Raw genomic sequence first — 23,020 nt, forward strand, 5'->3', positions numbered from 1 at the left:
GTTACCAGTCACACCAACAACTTTGATTCTCTTATTACGAAGTTCAACACCTTTTTCATTCAAAACCGAACAAGCTGCTCCAGCATCTACCAGGAATTCTGCTTCAGTTGGATCTTCCCCCAGCTGTATTTTAACCAGAGGCTCTGCTGGGGAAGACTCCTCCATCCCCTTCATTCCTCAGTGTTAACTGCAGTTGTTGTTGTCAACACGGAATCGGCTCCTTCTGTTCCCTGTCGGGAGGGGCAGTTCGCTTTCCAATGTCCCTCCTTTTTTACAATAAGCGCCTCTAACTCGTCCTCTTCCTCCGACTCCATTTCTACCTCCTCAAAATCCTCCTCTACTTACTTGCAATCCTTCTAAAGCTGCTATCAACCAAGCATGACATTTTTCTTTCACCTGATCCCTGTTTCTGAAAGCTATCCATGCGACTTCCAACAATTTCCCTAAGTCCCTGACATCTGTGCCCTGCAACTTTTGTTATTTCCTCTGAATGCCATCTGTTGACTGTCCTATAAAGAGGGACACTGACTGATTTTTCCCTTCTTCCGATTCCAGGTCCATAGTGGTATATCTTTGTGCAGTTTCTTTTAGTCTATCTAAAAATTCAGTCGGTGACTCCTTATTCCACTTAATCTGATACGACTTCCACCAATTCACCGCTTTAGGAACAGCATTCCTAATTCCAAACAAAATCAGCTTCTGGTATCGTTTTATTAATTTCCGTTCTGTCATTAGGATCCCAGTCTGGATCTGTAGGAGGTAAATGTTGCTCCCACCGACCCTGCAATTGTCCTGTAGCAATTTGTCCCTCTGTTTGAGTTCTTGCCCTTCTAAAGATGATTTCTCTTTCTGCGCTATCAAACAATACCGACAGAAGAGCATCGATAGCCTTCCAGTCAGGGTCTGTAGTTCTGATCATTGTGTCAAAGGCTTTAGCCACCTTCTCAGGGTTATCGCTATAATTGCCCGCCGCCTGCTTCCAATCATTTAAATCAGCAATCGAAAAGGGCCCCCTCACAGTCAGGGGTCCTTCGTTCCCAACAGCCGTCCCAATGGCGCTCGCGGCGCTGCTCCTGCCGACCACGCGTCCTCCCAGCCACCGGCGTCGCTCCTCTCTCTCTGCTCTCAGTCGCCTGCTTCAGGGGGCTCAGGTTTGTCATTCTGCGATCTCTGCCTCGGCCCGGGAGCAACCAACGCTTCTGGGTCATCCTCTGGCTCATCCTGAACTCATTGTAAACACCTCTGTCCAATACCACCAGCAGAACAACACCTTTTCAAACCTTTCCCTTTTCCATTGCTCTTACTCTCTCTTTCCAATGCTAGCACCAAAGGATCTGAGGCAGCCAAATTTATCCCGCACTTCTGCCATGCAGGGTGTGAAGGTAAAGTGAAAAACATATCCGCATGCAGGACTTCATCCCACTTTCCTTCCCGTCCTAAAAATAACGGGCAATTGCAACAAAGTATAACGGGCAATTGCAACAAAGTATAACGGGCAATTCAAAGTTCCACTAACCGGCCACTTTCCTCCATCCCCCAGGTTCTACACTGGCCACCACCGATTACAATGTTTGGTTAGATCAGCTTGCTTTGCAGCTCCTCCCGCGGTCCTGCTGTTTGCTCCCAATTGTGTAAAATGCACCCGAGAGGAGATTTCTCTAAGATCGTTTCCCCTTTAGAAGTTGCAGTTCCCATTTTAAAAGCAAGACACAAAACAATTTAAACCAAACTTTTCACACCACCACCACACAATTACAAACACTTAGGGCCACAAACACACAAAAGCACCCAGTTACAGCCGCGACCCTATTCAGCATTCAAATTCGCAGATCAGACAAACTCCCCAGCCTCAGTTTCTGGAAGGAGACCTATCCTTCAGTTTGGATCCAAGGGTCCTTTCCCTTTGCCCCAGGGATTCAGCCCAACCCTGTGCAGCTTTCGCTAGGACTGACGGGCAGGCAACAGAAAACAACGCTGAAAGAATGCCTTTACCTTATTGCCGGTCCTGGCTCAGAGCTCTTCGGTCCGGGGATCGGAGGTTCTCCCTGAGAATCCCTCGGTGCCAGAGGGAGGTCCCACAGTCCCTCAGATCCATCGATGTTCAAGAGCAGGGTCCCACCTGGGGTGCCAAAATCTGTTACCGGAAAGCGGCGAAATAATTCACTCTCTAAAACTTAGTTTTGGCATTTTAGAAAGCAGGCATTCTTTATCGTGGTGCTGGACAGCACTGGGGATCATTCCACCATGAGGGCTACAACAGCTTGGTAAACCTTCAGTAATTACATACTATGAAATCATACACATTCATAGGACTTCCGAGAATTTGTTTACATAAACATGAGATTTTCTGGAACTTATTAACATATGTAAATGTCCAATCCGCATGTGCAGTTGTCTTCCATAGTGGTCTTCAGGTGATCTTTGGGGTCTTCAGATGAAAGCTCGTAGTCGTCTTCACTGTGTTCGCTGACTGACCTTTACTTCTGCGCAAACTCAGTTCTGGGATCACGTATACGATGTCCTTCAAGGTCGGTTTGTTGTGGTCTAATGGTCATTTTGCACCTTTCTTTCTTACTTTATGGTTTCACACATCTGCTCTCCCAAGGCCTAGTTGTCTGAAGGGGGATTATTCAGGAGCGTCTTATCTTACAACTGTCCTAACTAATCACAAAGATTTACTTTTGTTTGGTTACATCTGTTGTGCAATGATTCTAACGACTTGAAGTGATAGCTTCTATCTATATTCGCAGGTATCAAGACCACCAACATCCACCGCAGGGCTGATACATGTAAACCACAGCGCGGTAGAGCTGCGTAGCGCATGAGAGACAGAGGTTACGTGCCTAGGAAGCATTGTCTCGTAAGAGCTGAAAGACACCTACATTTCCTCTTAGGTAGAGGACAGCCAAGCGACCGGAGTTACAGAAGAGGAAGGGAGGAGAGAAGGAGAAAGAAGCGTCTGAACTGGTCAATTCTCCCGGCAGTGCCGAGAGCGAGAGCTGCGGTGAGTGCCAGGCCCTCCCTGCCGCTCCCCTGGCCCCCTCTCTTTTGCACGCTGCTGTGATCCGTAGCGGTCTGCGAGTACAAGGTACGTCCGCGATGCGTGTCCACGTTTTTCCTAAGGCGCTTGGAGCATGGACTTCAAAGTTAACGTCAAGAATGCGCCAGCTCTCCTTCCTTCTGTAGTTTTTCTAGGAACTATTTTAACGCAGATCCTAAAAGGAAAAGAAGGTCTGCGCTGGAGCGTGTTCTGCCTGTGCAAAGCCGACTTCCCTCCGTTTATTTTGCCTTCCTGAAAGCGCAATCTTCTGTTTCTGTGCGCTTACTAGGAAATGATATCGGGAAAATAGTTGCGTCCTAAAAGAGGAAAGACGCCGTTTGTAAGAGTTCAGGCGTTCAGAAGAAACAGGCTTTGTTTTCGTCATAGAAGCTGTGTGCTTTTTCAGTCAATAAGTTTTGAAAATATCTTAGAGTAGTACTTGAAAAGCTTACTGAGATACTGGCACCCATACTAAAAGCGATCCAGGTCCAAGGAGAGACGTGGACAAAAGAGGAGGAATCGGCGTCGCTTTCCCGGGAAGCATTGCCAGCCTTGTAAGTAGCGACAGCGAGTCCTGACGTGGTTTCGGTGAGTTACTGCTTCGGCAGCGTCCTTTTTCCTTAACCTACAGCGTGTGGTTTCTTACTTCAGTTGGAAAGAGATTTTCCAGAATGGAAATCTTTCTCATTCAAAGAAGTTGTGTTTTATGAACTCCCCATCAGAGTGGGGATCTTCAGAGATGATGCGCTTGGCAGTAGAAGTCAGCAGCAGCGAGACTTTCCGCTCTCTTAAAAAAAAAAAAAAAAAAAAAAGTCCGTTTGCTTCCAAAGACCCGAGCACAGCACGTCTTCCGGAAGTTGATGGCATCGCTGGTTCTCAGTTGCAACAGCCGAGATGTCATCAACACGCGTTCCTCTGCGTGCTTCGGTGCAGCCAAAAGCGTTAGCAAATCTGCCGGTCCTTTTTGGTAGCCTTAGGCATTGCAGCCCCGGGGATTGGATTCCGCCCGCAAAGTAAAACCGTATGGGGGATCTCTTCTCTCACTGATTTTTCTACCCTAGATGTAACTTTAGGAAAAAAAAAAAAGTTAAAATTGTCTATGCAAACTGCCTTGCGTTGTTTCAACTGTAACTGCCAACTAGCTGTGGCATTGTTTCAACTTTAACTGCCAACTAGCTGTGGCGTACAATTGCTTAGGTGTATTTAAGCCGTTAGGTATTTGTTGTAAACGTTGACCAGGAGAGGCAACTGAACGTTACGGATTTTTTTCCCCCCCGCTCGTTTGACGGAGTGCTCTGAAGTACTTTCTTTCTGTCTGGCTTTCAAGGGTGCGTTTCCCTGGCAGTTCAGTAGCATCTCTCTCGGGCAGCGCGGCTGGCCAGATGTCGCTCCTAATGACGTAAGGCGCAAAAAAACCCTGGTCAAATGATAACTGCGTATCTTGGAGACAGATAATCTGCTGGTATCGATTCACAGCTGTGCAAGTTAAATTAATGCAAAAGGAAAATCCAATCCTTCTCCAGCAGAATTATTTTTATTGGATGTCTGTAAACACACCCACAGCTTTTTTAGTATGAAGTGAATTGCTGCGATTTGTCCTCTGGTTTTCCTTTTACCCTCAAAAGCGTTACGCTTCGCTTCCAGCTTTATCGACCGAGCCAGCAAGATGCGCAGCAGCAGTGCAAGGACTTGTACTCATTTCAGCTGGGTTAGAGTGAAATTTCTTCTTAGTAGCTGGTGTAGTGCTGTGTTTTGGATTTAGGATGAGAATAATGTTGATAACACAGTGATGTCTTGTTTGTTGCTGAGTAGTGTTTATACTGGTCAAGGACTTTTCAGGTTCCCATGCTCTGCCAGGTGCACAAGAAGCTGGGAGGGGGCACGGCCAGGACAGCTGACCTTGAGTCAGAGGGACTGCGACCTGTGGATGAGTCCACGCGGGAGCAGGACACCCCGAAGCATCCGTGGATGTGGTAAGCCCATGCCAGAGCAGGTATGTCTCAAAGCGTCTGTGGCCATGGTTGCGTCTGTGCCGCAGCAGGTATACCTCTGAAAGGATTGTGGCTGAAGGAGAAGGCCACGCTGGAGAAAGTACCCCTCGAAGCACTGGTGGCTGTGGATGAGTCTGTGCTGCAGCAGGTACACCTTGAAGCATTGGTGGCTGTGCATGAGCTCATGCTGGAGCACCTCAAGGCGTGTGGGCATGGGTAAGGCCATGTTGGAGTAGGTTTCCTTCTGAAGAGAACGTGGCTGTGGGTAAGGCCATGCTGGAGCCAGTATATCTTGGAAAGCATTGTGGCCTGTGGAGAAGGCCACGCTGGAACAGGTGCACCTCTAAGTGACTGTGGAGAAGTCTGTGCCGCAGCAGGTATACTCCTGGAGAGACTGGCTCGTAGATAAGGCTCCACTTGAAGCGGATAAACCCCTAAGGGACTGCAGCCCTTGGATAAGCCCAAGCCAGCGCGGGAACGGAGGGGGAGCACGGCAGAGCAGAGCCTGAGCGAGAGGTGCGTCACCGTCCCCTGGCAGGCTCCCCCCGCGGCGTGGGGCAGCCGCCGGCTTGCGGGACAGGGGCTGGGGGGGGCTGCCCCCATTTTATTTCTCTGGCGGAGCTCCCCTTTTCGGGGGGGCGCCTACATATGTAAACGGCATTATTAAAGTAGCGAGCTGCCGGTCGGGGCTGTTTTCCTTGTTTTGTGCCTTTTTTGGGGGGGTGATGAAAAAGTGTGGAGGGGCCTGGGGGGTGATGATGTCATTTGGGGCACCCCAACGTCCCTGGGGGCGGGGGGTGTGATGATGAAACAGAGGAGCAGGTGAGTGGGGGATGGAGGTGTCACGGGGAGGTTCCCCCCCAGAGAAGGGGGGGGGGTCACAGCCCCAAAATGCCTGAAAATTCATTAAAAACATTAAAAACTGTAAATACAGGTGTGAGGCATTGCAGTAGAGAAAAATCTCTCGCCTTTATATATATATATATAAAAAAATAATATTCACTTATATATATATAAAAAAAGGATTTCAAAATACAAACCTGTATCTGCTATATTATATAAAGGGTTTTAGACTATTAAAAAATCTAAATGGAGATAGATAGGGTTTTAAAATAAAAAAGAACTTGTCTATATGTGAAGAAATAAAGGAGTTTAAAATGCAAAAAGAGATGATGGATATGAAGGAATTTAAAACAGAGAAAAGTCTGGATAGGTAGAGCTCTCTACGCTTACCGTGTGTCACCGAGTAAAAGGTTCTATGGAAGTGTAAACAGATAACTAAGACTAAATAGACAGAATTGTAAGTAGGTATCTAAGTCTAAAGAGGGAAGTCTAAGATATCAAAGTGTCAAAATATCCAAGTCTAAACAGCTAGCTAATCTAAATAGATGTTCTATATAATAAGTGTAAATAGCCACGTACATGTCAATAGATATAACAGTGTAAACAGGTAATATGCATCAAAGGTATCTGTTGCCTGAATATATGTATGTGTAACTAGCTACCTAAGTGTAAATGTCTATGCTACAGAAGGTTTATAAAATGCAAAGAAACCCTGTTTATAGAAGGGATTTAAAAACTCGACCTCCCCCTCGAATCTCTCTTGCAGGTATAAAAGCACTTCCCAAAGCTGTCCCTTCCCCCTTTTCCCATCCCGCTTTGGGGCCAGTTTCCCCCAAACGGGGACTTTCCCCTGCGGGGCCACACAATTTGGAGGGGGGCAGCAACACAGTTTGGGGCTCCCAGGAAAGCCGAATCCGCCTGGATTTGTGCAGCTGGAAAGCAAACACTGCCCCCCCCCCCATGTTAACGCAGAAAACCAAAACCAAAAATGACCCATTGTTATGTTGTGGAAAAGCGCCGGAAAACCCCAGAACTGAATATTTTGGAAAGCAGAAACCCCCGAGTTTTGTATGATGTCAAAGCCAAAAAAAAAAAACCCACAAACAACCAAAACAAAAAACAACCAAAAAACAAACCAAACCCCACCAAAAAACACTGCTAATTTTGGCAAAAATTGGGGTGAAATGCTGGCAGTTCGAGGAGCATTGCTGGGAATTATCTGAAGTGGATTTGTTCTCTGGCGTGGATTCCTTCTCCGGAGCGGACTATCCGTTGCGGCTTATCCCAGGTGAGTTATCTGCTGTGGATTATGCCGGGCGGACCCCCTGGTGTAGGTCATCCCCACCCGTGTCCCCCCGTGCACCTTTCTATCCACACACAGCCGCTGTCTGTCCGTGTCCGTCTCCGCCCCCCCGTCCTCCTCTGCCTGTCTCTGCGCCCTCCCAAGTGCTCTCCACCCAAACGTCCCCCCACACAAGGTTTTTCCCCCCGTGCGGGGTTTTTTTTTCCCCGTGACGTGCTCCCCGCGTCCCCTGCCCTCCGGTCTTGTGCCCCCGCTCCCCTGCTCCCCCCTCCCATAGCCCCTTTGCTTCTGGACCCCTGGGGCGCTGCCTGCACCCCCCCATCTGCCCATTGCCCCCACCCAAACTCCAACACCCCCCACCCACTCCCTGTGTTGTCCGAAAGGCGGATCCTTTGCCCGGTGTGCAACGGCCCAATAACCACCCACTCAGGAGAGACACTGATCACTTATTTCAGGTCTGCGCAAAGCTGGGTGCTTGGCGATTTCCCACAAATCAGGCACACCCTCACACAAAACGGCAGTGTATTTATCAGGTTACAAGATCGGTATAAACCTGCCTAAATTTACACTTATCGGCTGGTGATTAACATTTCATACACTATTGGTTTGCTGTACTTAAATTAGCCTCGCTTGCTATGTAAATTAGCACGCGTGCCCCTTTCAGGTGGGGGGGCAAGTCTTTTCGGTCCTGAATTGAGTCGGCGGTCACGATCTCCTCTCGCCACGTTTACCTTTCACCCACTTTCTGCAGTTTGATCAAACTTCACGCTTCTCTGGCCACCGTCCAGTCTTTGGTACCGAGATGCTCCCTTTTATCGGTCTGTGAGCTCTTCCTCAAGGCTGGAGCCGTTAGCTGCCCACAGTTTGTTACTTACACAAACACTTTCATCTCTTTGAGCTCCCTCCCAAATTCCGTTCCCAAGGCACAAGCGGTTAGGAGTTTTGCTAATTGGAAAATGACTGTTTCTGCAAGACATCATTTCCCCCTTTTAAGACTTGTCTAAGGGTATTCCTTAGATAAGTCATTTTTGTGCCGGATTGCTGGCCAAGCAACACCTACAGGTGCATTGTAGAAGTACATACAGACATACAAAAGCTAACAGGATTATTATTAATAATGCCAGTAATCTCTTGATCCAGGTTTCTCAGTTGCCCATTCAAAGGGAACCGCTGCATTCATGATTTCAGAGGGCGCTTCAATTTGTTCTTCCTTATTTTCGGCATTCTTCGTTTCTGACAATTCCTGTAACATATATGCTTGTGCCTCCCAGGCGTTATTTTGTGGAATATGCAATTGAACTTTATTCTCATGAAAAAGTTATCTGTGCTCCCAATTTATTCAATAAATCCCTTCCCATCAGAGGTAGGGGACATTCTGGCATATTCAAAAATTCATGTGTAAGTGCTTTGTTTCCCATTTCACACTTAATCGTTGAAAGAAAGTTCTAATCTCTCGTTTTCCCGTGGCACCAATTACTGACATTGAGAATTTACTCATAGGTCCTTTACAACTGTTTAATAGAGAATATATTGCTCCTATGTCAACTAAAAATTTAACCGTCTGATTCGCCAGCTGAACTGAAACCAGGGGATCATCTGGGGAGACCTTAATGTTTTCCCCCGGTGCCCTTCCTTCATTGTCTGAATCCTCTGACATCATAAGGTGGGCATTTCTTACCCGATCCTGCTCCTCTAGCCCCTTTGGGCTCGGGCGTTCATTCTTCCAGCGTCCCTCCTGTTTACAGGCTGCACGGTGCTTTGGCCCCACCAGGGTTAGGTTTTGTGACCCTCTTCCCGGCCTCGTCCCCCTCTTACTCTACTTCCACCCCTACCTTTCCTTCTACTATTATTCCCATTTATTGCTGCTGCCAGCGAAGATGCTTGCAACTTCATTCTATTCTGTTTCTCTTTTCTTTCTCTCTCATCCCAGTTATTGACATACCCCTGTCCCCATCGACTTTCCGTAACAGTCTCTTTATATCCTGCACCGACTGCCCAATAAACACCATACTGAACATCCTCCCATTTGCTTCATCATCCGGATTCAAATCCATCCATTTTCTAGCAGTTTCACACAGCCTCTCATAGAAAGCAGAAGGGTCTTCATTTTTACTCTGAACCACCTGATAGAACTTTGCAAGATTTTTGGGTCTAGGTACCCCCTGCTTTACCCCACACAAAATTAACTGCTGATACCTTTTGATCATCAATCTGTCCGCACTAATATTCTGATCCCAATCTGGTTCTTGTATTGGCATAAAATGACCTGGACCGCCCCTGGTATTTAACCTGATATTGTCCTCTGGAGCTTTTCCTAACACCATTCTCTTCTCCTCAGGGAGAAATAAAGTACTAAGCAATGCCTGCATATCTTTCCAATCCGGGTTATGATTTTCAATTATCAATTTAAAGGACCGATACATTTTTTCCAGATTTTCCCGATATGACCCAGCAGACTCCTTCCAATTCATTAACTCTGAGGCTGAAAAAGGTACTGTCACAGAGACAGGCGTTCCGTCCGGTCCTACCGCCTGGCGCAACGGAGCCCGAATAACGGGGTTCTGCTGCGCCCGAGTTCTGCCCACAATGGGACTCACGTCCTTCGCTGCTTCTCTCCCTGCCAACAACACTGTCCCCTTCCCTTCCCGGGGACACCATCAGCTGCGCATCCTCTTCTCCAGCTTCCACTTTCAAACACCTTTTCCCAATGCTAGAAGCAGAACAACACCGAGGCAATTTATTTTTATACTCCGTCATCAAGACATTTGAATCAGATACCAACAATTTGCATTTTCTTGTTGTCTTATAATCATTTCTTAAAGAAAAGAACAAATCCACGTATTTCATCCCATTTATCCTGCCTTCTACAAAATAACGAGCTGCAAAATAGTATTATAATTCAGAGTTCTCATATCTGGCCATTTTTCCCCATCATCCAATTTATACATCGGCCACCATTGACTGCAGTATTCTTTTAACTTTCTTTTACTTAGGGGATCCCCACCAAACTTATTCCGGTATTGCAGGATGTATCCTAACGGAGAGCAAAGGGGAGGTTCAGCAGACTTTCCTGCCCCTTGTCCCGCTCCCATATTTTTACCCAAAAAGAATGGTCTTATCCCCTTTTTCAGGCACTCCAGTCATCACTGTCAAGCGTTCACGAATAACTCGTACTTTTACCGTTTATACAGCTCCCCTTACAGTGTCTCTGATTTACGCGCTGCACCTTTGAGTCGTTTGCCCGCTCCGGACAAGGAGAGCACTCGCAGAGTCCCCGAACAAACAGGTCGGCGCGCGCTGGAATCCGAAGAACAGCTTCTCCCCTCCGGTGGCCGGCGAGTCGCTCCGGGCAAGGCTTCACGGCTGTCCCATCGCGGTCGCCAAAACTCTTGTCCGAAAGGCGGATCCTTTGCCCGGTGTGCAACGGCCCAATAACCACCCACTCAGGAGAGACATTGATCACTTATTTCAGGTCTGCGCAAAGCTGGGTGCTTGGCGATTTCCCACAAATCAGGCACACCCTCACACAAACCGGCAGTGTATTTGTCAGGTTACAAGATTGGTATAAACCTGCCTAAATTTACACTTATCGGCTGGTGATTAACATTTCATACACTATTGGTTTGCTGTACTTAAATTAGCCTCGCTTGCTATGTAAATTAGCACGCGTGCCCCTTTCAGGTGGGGGGGCAAGTCTTTTCGGTCCTGAATTGAGTCGGCGGTCACGATCTCCCCTCGCCACATTCTACCTTTCACCCACTTTCTGCAGTTTGATCAAACTTCACGCTTCTCTGGCCACCGTCCAGTCTTTGGTGCCGAGATGCTCCCTTTTATCGGTCTGTGAGCTCTTCCTCAAGGCTGGAGCCGTTAGTTGCCCACAGTTTGTTACTTACACAAACACTTTCATCTCTTTGAGCTCCCTCCCAAATTCCGTTCCCAAGGCACAAGCATTTAGTAGTTTTGCGAATTGGAAAATTACTGTTTCCGCAAGACACCACCTGCACCCTGCGCCCATCCCACTCTCCCTGCCCCTGTGTTTTGGATTTGTGCTGGAAAAAGTGTTGATAACACACGCAGGGATGTTTTAGTCACCGAGCAGCACTTGCACAGAGTCAAGGCCCTTTCTGCTCCTCACCCTGCCCCGCCGGCGAGCAGGCGGGGGCACAGAGAGCTGGGAGGGGAGGGGGCTGGGACAGCGGACCCCGGCCGACCAAGGGGACATCCCGCACCGTGTGCGTCACGTCCAGCCATAAAATGAGGGGGGAGGCTGGCGGGGGGCTGCGGCTCAGGGACTGGCGGAGCATCAGTCGCTTGGTGGTGAGCAATTGTTTTCATTTGTATGGCTTGTCTGCATTGGCTTTTGTTTTTCTCTTAGATTTTTAGTTTTCCTCTTTTCTGTAATGGTGGCTGTGGTTGTTGAACTGGTTTTATCTCAATCCGTGAATTTTCTCAGTTTTACCCTTCTGGTTCTGATCTTTTTATTTTTTTTACTAAAATCTCTCCAGGGTCTGTTGACTCGCTGGTGTCACTCTCCCACCCCTGATGCCACATGCAGATGAATCCAGCACTCCCTGGGGCTTGCTCTGGGGGCAAAAAAGCCGAGGCGAGGCAAAGGTATTGACCAGGTTCCCTGTGCTGCGTCCCCCGGCTGGGTGCTGGGGTGGGGGGCGCGGAGAGAAAGGGCCAGCAGCCGCTGCAAGCTGTCAAGTGCAGAGGACTGAAATGCTCGAGCCGCTTGGGTGCTTTTTGGTGGCGAGGCGGTGGCTGTGGCTGCGTGGGCTGTGAGCGGGAGCAGGGGCAGAGAAGGGCGAGGCTTGTGACACCCCCCGCCCCCCCGTAAGGCGGCGGCGGCGGCGGCGGCGGCTGCGGGCGGCCCCAGGCGGGCCGGGGGGCGAGTCCTTTCTCCCCGCGGGGCGCGGTCGGAGCGCCGGGCTTGGTGTGGTGCTGCCGCCTGGCGGCCAAAAGCGGGTACTGCAGGGCGGGAGCCGCGCAGGGGCGGTGGCGTCCCCGTGGTCGCCGGTGCCGGTGGCCGGTAACGGGCATGCGACAGCGCGGTGGCCGCGGGGTGCTGCCGCCGCAGCCGTTGCTGCCTCCCGGTAAGGAAGCGCCGCTCTCGCCGCACGGGAGGCGCTTGCCGCTGCTAGCACTGCCGCGTCCGCCTCCGCTGCAGCCCCGCCCCGCGGCGTCCGCCTCCGCTGCAGCCCCGCCCCGCCGAATGCCCCGGTCCTGGTGTGGAGCGGCACCGCCCCTAGCGACGGGCCCCGCCCCTGGATGCCCCCGGGCAGGGGAAGGGCACCACCCCTAGCGACAGGCCCCGCCCCTGGAGACCACGCCTGCGCACTGTGTTGGGGTGGAGCTTAGCCGCGGGGGGACGGAGCCTAGCGGTGGTAAGGCGGAGCTTTGCCGTGTGAGGGCGGAGCTTCACTGGCGCATGCGTGCTGTCTTGGGGCGGAGCTTTGCCGTGGGGGCGGAGCTTTGATGTGAAAGGCGGAGCTTTGCCGCGCATGCAGGCTGCCTCGGGGGCGGAGCTTTGCTGCGGGGGGGCGGAGCCTTGCCAGGTGAGGGCGGAGCTTTGCCGGGTGAGGGCGGAGCTTGACCAGCACATGCGCGATGCGTCGGGGGCGGAGCCTTGCCGCGGGGGGGCGGAGCTTTGCCGGGTGAGGGCGGAGCTTTGCTGTGTGAGGGCGGAGCTTTGCTGTGTGAGGGCGGAGCTTCATCGGCACATGCGCGATGAGTTGGGGACAGAGCTTTGCTGCGGGGGGGGGCGGAGCTTTGCCGTGGGAGGGCGGAGGTTTGCTGTGAAGGGCGGAGCTTTGTCTGCGCATGCGCGCTGTCTCAGGGGCGGAGCTTTGCTGCGGGGGGGCGGAGCTTTGCCATGTGAGGGCGGAGCTTTGTCGAGGGGCGGAGCTTCACCGGCGCATGCGTGCTGTGTGCACGGCAGAGCTTTGCTGCAGAGGGCGGGGTTTACCGCTGGGGGGGCGGAGCTTCGCCAGCACATGCGAGGTGCATCGGGGGCGGGCATCGCACCGTGGGTGGAGCTTCCCCCTGCGGAGGGGCCAGCGGGAGCCCGGGGCGGAGCGGAGCGGTCGTTGGGCTGCGGCTGCACAGAGCATACAAAAGATTAAAAAACCAAACCCCCCCCGGCAAAAAAATAACTCGTCCAAACCACTAAAATGGCCGACACAGTCCTCCCGGATCACAGAGAAGGTCGTCCAGACCATAGAGATAAGACAGAAAGTCGTCCCAGATTCTAAAGACTGTCCTTCAGACCATCGAGATGCAAGCGGAAGTCCTCCCGGAGTATAGGGCGGCTCCGCAGACCATGGAGATGACACAGAAAGACCACCCAGACCATCGAGAGGGTCCTCCAGACCATAGAGAGGAGACAGAAAGTCATCCCAGATTCGAAAGACTGTCCTTCAGATGATAGAGATGCAAGCGGAAGTCCTCCCGGAGTATAGGGCGGCTCCGCAGACCATGGAGATGACACCGAAAGTCCACCCAGACCATCGAGAGGGTCCTCCAGACCATAGAGAGGAGACAGAAAGTCCTCCCAGATTCTAAAGACTGTCCTTCAGACCATCGAGATGAAAGCGGAAGTCCTCCCGGAGTATAGGGCGGCTCCGCAGACCATGGAGATGACACCGAAAGTCCACCCAGACCATCGAGAAGGCCCTCCAGAGCATAGAGGTGAAACGAGAAGTCCCCTGGATGATACAGAAGGTCGTCCAGCCCACAGAGATTAAACTGGAATTCCTCCCAGACCATGCGCGGTGCGGGCATCGCGCGGTGGGCGCAGCTTCCCCCCGCGGAGGGGCCAGCGGGAGCCCGGGGCGGAGCGGAGCGGTCGTTGGGCTGCGGCTGCAGGCAGGGAGGAGGTGAGCGGGGAAGCCCCGAGGAGGGCGGCGGTGCCTGGGGGGCAGCGGCCGGGCCGGCGGGAGGCACGGAGCGGGGAGGGTGCGGTGCCGTGTGGAAGCCGGGCGGGCGGGGCTTCCCGGAGCCGGGCGAGGGGGGGGCGCGCCGGGTCGGGGCCGGTGGCGAGATCAGCCCGGAGTCGGGCGGGGGCCGCGCCGGTCCGGAGCCGGGCGGTGGGGGGCGCCGCGCCGGTCCGGAGCCGGGCGGCGGGGGGCTTCCGTGCCGAGCGGCGCCGCGCCGGGGCCGGGCGGGCGCCGCGCCGGTCCGGGGCCGGGCGGCGGGGGGGCACCGCGCCGGTGCGGGGCCGGGCGCCGAGCCGCGTCGGGGCTGGGTAGTGGGAGGGCGCCGGTGGCCGGAGCCGGGCGGGAGGGGCTGCCCTGAGCCGGGCAGGTTGGCGCCGCCCTGGGTCGTTGCCGGCGGTGGGGGTGCTCGGAGCCGCGGGGGTTCTCGGCAGGGCTTCCGAGTACGTCAGCGGCGAGGGGAACGGTGTCCCCGCAGGGTCAGAAAGCATGGATTGCTGCACGGGGCTTCCGGTCGGCCATGTTGGGTCCCCGGGGCATGCTGGGAGGTGTAGTATATATGGACATGGGTGCCTGGAAGCCGCATTGCTCTCGGGCGCTTTCGGTGCACCGTAGTCGTTGCTATCGCCGCGGCCCCTGCGGCACTAGGTGCAGTTTTGTTGCAGGTTTTGTGTGTTTTTCTGCGGGCTTCCAGCTATGGCTACTCCCCAAGAAGCAGCGCGCCTCCCGACTCTCGGAGCTGCCGCCCGGGATCTGTGCAGGCGCGGTGCAGCCCACATGATCCATGCTGCCGGCACCGGTAACGGCAATAGGATGCTGCGGTGCCTGCGGAGTCATGCCGCTGCGCTCGTTGCTGCCTGCTGGTAAGGAAACGCCGCTTCCGCCCTGCGGGCGTGCTGTCGGCAGGTGCTTGGCGTGCAAAATGCAGACGGCAGCGCTGCCGCCGCCCATGGGCAATCGCTGCGCGCTGGGTGCTCGCTGTTGCCGCCGACGCCGCCTTCTTCGCTGTTACCACAGCGTGGTGGCATGCCGGGCACGATTGGCGGTGGTGGGTAAGGGCCAGGAGCACCAGGGAGGTGAGCGAGCTCCTTTGAGTGTGCAGGGGTGTCTCCTGCCTGCTGGCTGCCCGGGGGTGGTGGGACAGGAAGCTTCAACCTGCCCGCTGCAGCAGGCTCTTGGTCTGCTGGAGGCGAGCTGGGCCAGGGCAGCCCCAGGGAGTTACCTAAAAGCTGATAGAAGGGAAGAGGGGAAGGAGGCGGATATCCCCTAGGCGCAGAGGCAGGGCACCTCCCCAACTCACCAGAGCTCCCCCTGAGCCTCTCCTGGCCCCGCTCACCCCGTGCAGCTGCCCCCTGCTCCAGCACCTCCCCTGAAGCCTGTCCCATAGCACCAGATCGCCCCCAAGCCCTGTTGTGAAGACCACAAGCTGGCTCTCAAGTGGGCTGGATTGTCCCTTAACGCGGGTGCCGTTACCAGCAGTGCGGGGAAGGAGCAGTGTCTCCAGAAGCCTCTGCAGAAGGAAGGGCTTAGGCCAGGGGTGATCTACGGTAATAACGGTCGCCGCTTCTTCTTTCCCTGTGCTAGAGGCCATGCTGAGGACGCGGTTGTCCATTCCTCCCGTGGGGATGCTGCTGACAGCACCTGCCTCAGGCTTGCGTGGGTTGTCTCTGCCTGACCTCACTCTCTTTGCGGTGTGGGGGTGAAAAGGGACAGGCGGAGCGCTTACTGGCTGTGGACAGGAGCTGCCGCGGCTGAAGCCGGAGAGGCTGGAGAAAGGTAAAGAAGAAGAAACGGAAGGCCATCTGGCTGACCACTGCCTCCCACTGCAGGCAAGAGAGAGCCTGCCCCTCTGGGTGGGAAGGGATCCCTCTTTGTAGTGCACTGCAGGCCAGACAGCCGATGTGCACCACAGGGCCTGTATGCATAACCCAAAGTGTGGTACAGCCGCGTAGTGCACGAGCAAGCGAGGCTACATGTCTAGGAAACCTTGTCTCATAAGAGCTGTAAGATATCCACGTATTCTCTTAGGTGGAGGACAGCCGAGTGACTGGAGTTACAGAAGAGGAAGGGAGGAGAGAAGGAGGAAGAAGCATCTCAACTGGCCAGTTCTCCCAGCAGCACCGAGAGCGAGAGCTGTGGTGAGTCCCGGGCCCTTGGGGACCTGTCACCCCTTGTCTGTGCCCCGGTCCCTCCCTGCCCCTTCCCTGGCCCTCTCTCTTTTGCATGCTGCTGTGATTTTTCTTTTTTTGTTCTTCCCTGTACCCGTTCTCTTTTCTCTGTTTTTCTGCACTGCTCCCTTTTCCTCTCTCCCTTTATCCATCTTGTTCTACCACCCCCTGCTTTTTTTCTCTCTCTGCGCCTTTGGCCTGCTCCTTCTCCTTTCTTTTGTTATCCTCTGTCTCTGTCCTGCAGCCCATTGTTGTTTTTCCCTTTTCCATCTTTTTGTCCTGATCTGAATCCATCTCTTTCTCTGTCCTGTTCCCTGATGTTCTTTTCCTCTTTGCACCTGTACATGCCGCTCTGTGTCCCTGCCTTCCTATGTCTCTCCTCCCTCCCTTCTTCCCTTCCTTTCTCTATCCCCTTGTCTTGCTCACTGTTGCTGGTTTTTTTTGTATTCCGTATCTCACTGTCCCTGTCCTCCTTCCTGTTCATCTCTTACTCTTTCTGACCCTTTGTTCTGCTCCCTGTCCCTGTTTTTTATTGCTTCCCCTCTCTGTTCCTGTTTGTTCTCATGGTCCACCTCTCTGTAGTTCTTTCTGTTGTTCTCGTTTGTTCTCCATCACAGCATCCTGCTCCCTGTCCCTCTCTCTCTTGCAGTATCCCACTTTCTGGCTCCCTGTCCCTCACCTGTTTCCTAGATCGCTCTGTCCTTCCTCCAGTCTTTCCTCGTCCCTCTGGCCTGCTACCCGTCACTGGTTTGTTCTTTCGTCGTCTTTCTGCCTTGCTGCTGTCACTCTCCTCCTCTCTCTGTCTCTAATGTTTCTTTCACCATCTCTTCCCTGCTCCATGCCCCTTTTCTCTTTTCTCTCTGTCCTCCATCTTCCCTGTAACTCTTTGTCTGTATATCTCCATAGCACTTGTTCTCCCATTGTTTCTCACTATACTGCCCCTGCCCGGCTCGCTGTCCCATTATTCCCCTCTGTTCTGCTCCCTTTTTTCTCATCCTGCAGCCCAGCGATGGTTTTTCTTTCTCCCTCTCTTTGTCCCAATCTCTCTCTCTCTCTCTTTCTCTTCAATTCCTCTGGCTTGTTCCCTGTCTTTTTGTCTCCCTCCCTCCCTTATTCCTCTCATTTGATTTCTCTCTTGATCTGTCTGTTTGGCTCCTTGCTCATCATTTTCTCTCTCTTTTCCTCTGTCCTGCTCCCTGACCCTGTTTTTCTTCTGCCATGTCCCTGCAGGGCTCCTCATCCCCTTTTTTATCGACTTGTCTATCTCCCTGTCCTTTTCCCTGTACCTTTCTTTCTCTGCTCCTCAGTCCTCCCTCATTTTACTTTTCCTCTTTCTGTTCTTCTGTCCTGCTCCCTATCGTTGTATTTTCATTTTTTGTATCTGCTGCTCCAGTAACAACTGCCAACTTGTCCCAGGGGAAGGATGAGTGTACAGGCAGCGAACCCCATAGCAGACTCACTCCCGGGACTTATATGCATTAACGAATAAGCACTTGCTGTCTCCTTTGCACTCACGGCTGTGGTTGTACTCCTTTGTACTTGGTGAGTGGCTGTCAGAGAGTCCAGGGGAGCAGGTTACACGGTGGGTGTCAGGGGCCATGGCCGCAGCTGTGGGCTGTGGCCGGAGGAGCCCCAGGGGGCCCGGTGAGGCTGATGGTGATGGCCCCTCTGTGTAAAAGGGCTGCAGCCCCAGGGGATGGTGCTGCTGGGGCATGCCTGCTGGAGAATGCCGACAAGTCGCGAGGATGTTTCCAACCCACCAGTGCAACAGGCTGAAGTCAGTTGGAGTCAGGCCCCATCAGGGCAGGTCCAGGGATATTCTGAGAGCTGGTGGAGAGGATGCAGGAAGAGGGGCAGGAGATGGCTGCCCCCACCCTCTGGAAAAGGCGCTGGGTGCCTCTCCAACTTACCAAAACTCCTCCAGCCCTGCTCGCCCCAGGCAGCTGCCCCCAGCTCCAGCACCTCCCCTGAAGCCTGTCCTGTAGGCATGGACCGCCCCCAAACCCTGTCCTCGTGGCAGCAAGCTGGCCCTTGAATATGATTTATTCTCCTTAAATGCAGGTGCTATTAGCTTCAGTTCAGGGAAAGAGCGGCGTCTCCAGCAGCTCCTGCAGAAGGAGGGGTTCCTGCCTGAGGAGAGCTGCAGTCATCCCTGTGGATAATGGTTGGTTGCTTGTTCTTTCCCTCTCCCAGAGGCAGCACTGAGGACTCGGTTGGCGGTTCCTCTCCAGGGACGCTGGTGATTGCATCTGGCTCAGGTTTGTGTGGCTTGCCTTTGGCCTCATTTTCCTAGTGGCATGGGCAAAAATGGACAGCTGGACGCTTCCTGGCTGTGGACAGGAGCTGCCGCAGCTGAAGCTGGAGAAGTCGGAAAAAGGTAAAGCAGCTGAAGAATAAAATAAAGAGGAGCCAGCCGGCAGCTGCCTCCAGCTGCAGACAGGAGACAGCCTGCCTCTCAGTGTGAGGAAGGATCCCTCTTAGCATAGCCCTCAGCAGATCCAATTGCCAACGTGCATTGCAGGGTCCGTATGCGTAGCTGGAAGCACAGTACAGCCAGGTAACACGTGCACGTGCGAGGCTATGTATCTGGGAGGCCTTGTATTGTAAGAGCTGTAAGACACCAGTCTGTTCTCTTAGGTGAATGACAGTCAAGCAACCGGAGCTACGGGGCCAGGAGAGAGAGAGAGAGAGAAAGACACGTCTGAGGTGTCCAGTTCTCCAAGCGGCTTGGAGAGCGGGAGCTGCAGGGAGTCCTGGACCCTTGGGGCCGTGTCGTCCCTATTCTGCATCCTGGTCCTTCCCTGCCCCGCCTTCTCTTTCTCTTGCTGCTGTCATTTTTTTCCACTTCCCCGCACCTCTCCCTCCCTCATTCTCCAAGTCCCCCTCTTTATCTGTTGTTCTACCCCTATGTTTTCTTTCTCTCTCTGCGCTTCTGTCCTGTTCCCTGTCCTTTTTTCATCCTCTGTCTGTGTCCTGCAGCCCATAACTCTTTTTGTCTTTCTTCATCTATGTCTGTCTTCCTATCCCAACTTTTTAAATTTTTCCTCGCCTGCCCTTTAGCCCTTCACAATTCCCACCTCTCACCTCTCTGTCTTCATGTCCCTGTGTAGCAAACACTACACATCAAGGTTATCCCACTAGATCTCCAGCCGACCCGGGCTTTATACCCCCAGCAGTAGGTGTGTCATGTTATAAGGGGCGGAGACAAGGGAGGGTCGACCCTTAACTCTTTCCGTACAGCACGTGATCTTCCGGTCGCCAGCCCTTATCTTTACTACATTTCCCCCTCCCTTAGCTCCAGTAGTTCTGGATCTTGCTGGGGAAGCTGCGTGTAAAATAATCGATATATGGTAAGACTTATACAGGCACGCATCCGTTACGTTCATAGATTTTGCCCAGTCCAGCCAGTAGTTCGTCGCGGCTCCCTCATTACTCCCCCACACCATCAGGATGCATAGGGAAATGGTAACCTGTCAAGATAAGACTCAATAGATTGATTAATGTCTATACGGTCGAATATTTCGACTGGGTACCCATTCTAGCGTCCCTTTCTCGGTTTGCACACACGCATACCCACGTCCCAAGCAACGGAGGGAATAAGGGCCCCCCCATTCACGGGTTTGCAGGTCCCGTACTTGAACCAAAGGGTAAGGCCCTTCGTTCTCATCGAGCCGGAAATGTGCCTGGGTTGCAGTCTGGGTTTTATAGGTGTTCCCTCGAATGGTATGATTTAAGGTAATTAGTGCCGTCGTCAACAGACGCTGTGCCCGAAATAAGGGAGGGTCAAGGGGAGGGGGAACCCCTGTTCCTGGGCTTATCTTTTCCCCCTCCCTAAGTCGGTCGAGTAACTCTTTTAATGTGCGGTGCGCGCGTTCTACAATGCTTTGGCCCGTACTGTTATAGGGAATGCCATGACTCAACTGAATATCCCAGCGCACGCAAAAGTCCTTTGTCTTCTTGCTGACATATGCCGCTCCATTATCTGTTTTAATTTTTTGTGGGATGCCAAGTTGCGCCATACAGTCCTGCCAATGTAAAATAACTGAGAGAGCATTTTGTTTAGCATGCATAGTGGCTAAAATAACTCCACTGCAGGTATCAACTGTGACATGCAGATACTTACGTGGATTAAAGGGTTCATAAATCGTAACATCAGACTGCCATATTTGGTTGGGCTGCAACCCTCGAGGGTTTACCCCTGCCTCCCAGAGGGGACCTTTGGAACACACAGGACAAGCAGCAATCACAGAGCGAGCATCTTGCAACGTAATGCCAGCGAGCCTAGCTAAACCGCGAGCTCCACAGTGGAGGAGCTCATGCAGGCGGAAAGCTCGCCTTAGGTTAGAAGTTTCTTCAACCGCCAGTACGCTCTTTGCTAAGCTGTCCGCTATTTCATTCCCAGCAGAAAGAAAACTCGGTATGGAACTATGACTATTAACATGGATAGGACAGACAGGAGCGGTTCTCATTTGCAGTGCGGTGAGCAACATTCCGGCAATCTCTGACGTTGCCCCAAGTGCCCATCGGCACTTCTTCAGTAACTTATATACATAGCAAGAGTCTGTGATTAGATCCAAGGCCTCTTCGGGCCATTGAGTGAGAGCCATCCATACCGCTTTGGCCTCAAGATACTGCACGGATTGCCCTTGATCTTGATAACTAATGTGGGTCCACTGACCATCCTCCTGCCATGTAACGACAGCTTTCCCAGTAATCGATGACGCGTCGGTAAAAACTGTGCGGCCTCCGGTGGGTTGTTCAACTATGGCACTAGCTGGCAAAAAATGGAGTACCTGGATTATCTCCCCACAGGGGTGTGGTCTTAGACCTTCAATACGACTTGGGTCTCTGGGGAATTTAATCCATGACTTTTCACCGTTGTGACCAATTCTTTCACCAACTTTGCATCTAACGGTTGCCACTCATATCCTCCACCTGGGGCTGCTCGGATAGGAAATGCTTGAATCGGAGGGGCCTGGAATCGCACTCCTTCCAAGACACAATTTTTTGCAATCATCTGCCAATCTGTCCCGTTTGCCCTCTCTTTCGGCATTCCCCCTGGCATAAGACTTTCCGCATTTGCCACCACCCCTCTCAATCGGCTGATCAATGCCTCGAGTTCCCTTGAAACCTCGTTAGTCCGTCTCGGAAGCGGGGGCGGATGAGCAACAATCGAGGATCCCTCGTCACCCCCTTCGCCCTCACTGCTATCAGAGCTCATGGGGTAATCGTGTACAGGCTCCCTCCACTGTGAGGGAATACCAGTTTGATTTCCCATTGCCCTAGGGATAGGGGTTCCCTCTGGTGGCTCAGGTATCACTGACAGTGCCGGGGGAGCCCTACCACCCCCCCTCGATGTCCTGCGCTCCGCTCTCTGTGTGTCCAGCACTCGTCGATCACTGGGATACAATGGGGCGTCCTCAGGTGTTTTGCCTTCTTTTTCTCCTTCCCGCCATCTTCCTTCACGTAGTTCACGATACTGCTGGGATCCCACATCAGCCCCCGGGACCCAGTCCAGCAACCTATCAGTCAGCTCCCTTTCCACACATTGTTGCAACTCGCCCCAGGGGTATTGAGGAAGTGGCAGATCCGCCGGTGCAGGAGGTGCCGAAGGTTCCGTGGGCGGCCGCTCTAAACTCCCCACTTGTATCGGGAACACCTTTCCCGACTCTTTTGTTCCCGCTGCGCCATAGTCTCCTTGCACCTCCCCTTCCTCCGTTGGCTCAGCCCCCAGTAACAACGGTTCCGTCTGTGTCCCACAGGCCACTCCTTCCCAGCCAGCCTGTGTCCCCTCCGAAACTAAACTTGTTGGCTTTTCGTTCCCAGGAGATTCCTGCCCCATCAGCACACCACGTGCAGCAGGTCGGCGCCGCCTTGCCGCAAACCCCCTCTTGAGCACCCTTGTCGTTACCGACTTTAGTACCTTTATGAGTTCCGCGAGCTCCATCGCTGTTGCCTGATCACGTCGGGGTCACCACTGTGTAGCAAACACTACACATCAAGGTTATCCCACTAGATCTCCAGCCGACCCGGGCTTTATACCCCCAGCAGTAGGTGTGTCATGTTATAAGGGGCGGAGACAAGGGAGGGTCGACCCTTAACTCTTTCCGTACAGCACGTGATCTTCCGGTCGCCAGCCCTTATCTTTACTACATCCCTATTTTTTAATTCCTCTGTCCCTGCTCTGTATTCTAGATAGACTTTTTCTTTCTTAAATTCTCTCGTTCCAGGTCCCCGTCCCTGTCTTTTAACTTCTTCCCTCTCTGTCCCATAGCTGCTTTTTGTCTTTATCGTTCTCTCTTTGTCTGGCTCCATGTCCCTATTCTTTAATTCCCCTTCAGCTTCAGTCTTTCCCCTTCAGCTCATCAAGGTTTTTTGGCATTTCTCAGTTTATCTCTGTCCACCTCACTGTCCCCTTTTTAAAATCCTCCCTCTCTGCCCTGTGGCCCATCGCTATTCTTTGTTTTTCTCCATCTCTCTCAGGCTGATTCCCTGTCACTTCCTCCTCTCTGGCCTGTAGCCCATCGCTATTTTTTCCCCCCCTGTACCTCTCCCTCTGTGGCTCCCTTTCCCTATTTTTCAGTCCCCCTTCTCTGTCCTGCAGGCGATCGCTGTTGGATTGGGTTTACGTGGCAAGGTTTTGTTAGGTGGGGCAGGGCAGGGGCTGCAGGGGTGGGTTCTGCGAGAAGACACCAGGAGTTGCCCCCCATGTCAGGCACAGCCACTTCCGGCTCCAAGAT

General features: G+C 52.9%; 1 long non-coding RNA gene across 1 annotated transcript; it reads left to right on the forward strand.

Annotated features, from left to right (window-relative positions):
• The first annotated feature begins 15,768 nt into the window (after positions 1-15,768).
• LOC148054909 (uncharacterized) lies at positions 15,769-18,901 on the forward strand. The gene is made up of 3 exons (XR_015706828.1): positions 15,769-15,888; positions 16,141-16,250; positions 18,474-18,901. It is a non-coding gene; the product is annotated as an uncharacterized LOC148054909 (long non-coding RNA).
• Positions 18,902-23,020: the final 4,119 nt, after the last annotated feature.

Source organism: Nipponia nippon, unplaced genomic scaffold (assembly GCF_047370975.1).
Source record: "Nipponia nippon isolate SJK-2023a ecotype South Korea unplaced genomic scaffold, ASM4737097v1 scaffold_3, whole genome shotgun sequence".
NCBI lineage: Eukaryota > Metazoa > Chordata > Aves > Pelecaniformes > Threskiornithidae > Nipponia > Nipponia nippon.